We start from the raw sequence: 1,814 nt of genomic DNA on the forward strand, positions 1-1,814 counted from the left end.
TCTCCCTGAAAACGGTCATTTGACACCCAGAAACGCCCACTTCATGTCAATCACTCTGCGGCCAGCAGTGCGACTGAAAAGCTTCGCTAGACCCTGTGTGAAACTACATCGTTCGTTGTAATAGTACATCACGCGTGCGCATTGCGGCGCATACGCATGCGCAGAAGTGCCAATTTTTTGCCTCATCGCTGCACAGCGAACTAATGCAGCTAGCGATCAACTCGGAATGACCACCAATATGCAGGAATCTATGGGTTTCCTTACATGCTAAATCCCAAGGGTGCATTTTGATGCAGACTTTTCCTCGCATCTCCTGAGGATGCAAGGAAAAGTGCACCCCCTGGGCTTAACATGCCAGAGATACAGGAGCTACTTGCGCAGCTAATTTGATGAGCCCCTATAGGGTCTATGTACTAAGCCTTGGAGAAAGATAAAGTGGAAGGAGATAAAGTACCAGCCAATCAGCTCCTAACTGCCATGTTACAGGCTGTGTTTGAAAAATGACAGTTAGGGGGTGGTTGGTTGGTACTTCATATCCACCCACTATATCTCTCTCCAAGGCTTAGTACATATAGTAGACCCCTATGTCTACATCTGTGCTTGCGAAACAGAGGAACTGTTATGTAGGAGCAAACATGAGCTAGTCTTCATAGTCAATTTTTGGCATGCCCTTTCCCTTCCATGGATCAGGGAACTGGCGTATTTATAATAGGTGCAGTGCACCCACTTTTTTCAATACTTACCCTTCAGAGTCCCACATTGCAGCAGCAGCAGCACTGCAGAAATCACTGGGAAAATGGCTCGACTGACACTTTCACAGTGTTTTGTACTTACGCAGTAGGAAAATCACTGGGAAAATGGCCGCCGCACCATTATCCTGGAGACCTGCATGTGTGGAGTAGACTCTGGGACAGCGCTAGGGTCCCCTAGTGACCCTACCACCCAGAGTCAAGAACGCAGTGGCTAGAGAAGAGGGGACCCAGAAGGAGACTGCACATGACCTCCACTTTGAAGACACCCCTGGGTCAAGAGTGCACTTTATCTCAGAAATGACTGATTTTCTTCCACTCCACCTTTAAGAATATCAGAAATAACTACAGAAAAAACGGGGCCTTCAGAAGGTGCCAAAAAAAACCCCAAAAGAACCACATAAGTGGTTGTAATATTTTTTATTAATCTTTTTATTCATGTATATATAACTTTGCAATTGCTGTCAATTTACTCTTCTAATAACTTCAGGTTATGCCCCCTCATTCTTTTTGGTATGGAATGAGTTTTCCGCTCTTGATGATCAAGCACCCTTCATTGTATATTTGTAAACACTTTATGATTTTTTTTTTTGAACAATGAAACTCAGTCTGTGAACGGTTCAATATCAGCCAGTAATTTAAGGAACAAGTCACGCATGTAATTGAGTTTGTCAATGTAATTGTATTTAAAAATAGATAGTATTTTTTGGACACCGAGTGAGCACGGCAGTTGAGACTCTGATTAATTCTATTATGGAAGTTAATTAGGTAGACTGAAAGGGGAGGGTTATTTTGTCCTAACACGATTAATTTAAACTATCAAGTTCTTGTCTGAAAGTGATTCACTTAAGATTCCATGTAGCAAAAATAAACATTTCATATGAACACTTCATGCGGCCCTCCAACCTTCAAGTCTCATAATAAAGGGTAATGTGCGGCAGAGACAAGGAGGGTGTGGGGGGTGCAGACCCCAACCAGGTGTCACCGTTTCAGGGTGTGACGCCATAACTTCGGCTGCTCCTCAGTGACAGGAAGCCAGGTGCTGCAATGTGATGTTATTGTGCA

Source organism: Pseudophryne corroboree, chromosome 9, assembly GCF_028390025.1.
Source record: "Pseudophryne corroboree isolate aPseCor3 chromosome 9, aPseCor3.hap2, whole genome shotgun sequence".
Lineage (NCBI taxonomy): Eukaryota > Metazoa > Chordata > Amphibia > Anura > Myobatrachidae > Pseudophryne > Pseudophryne corroboree.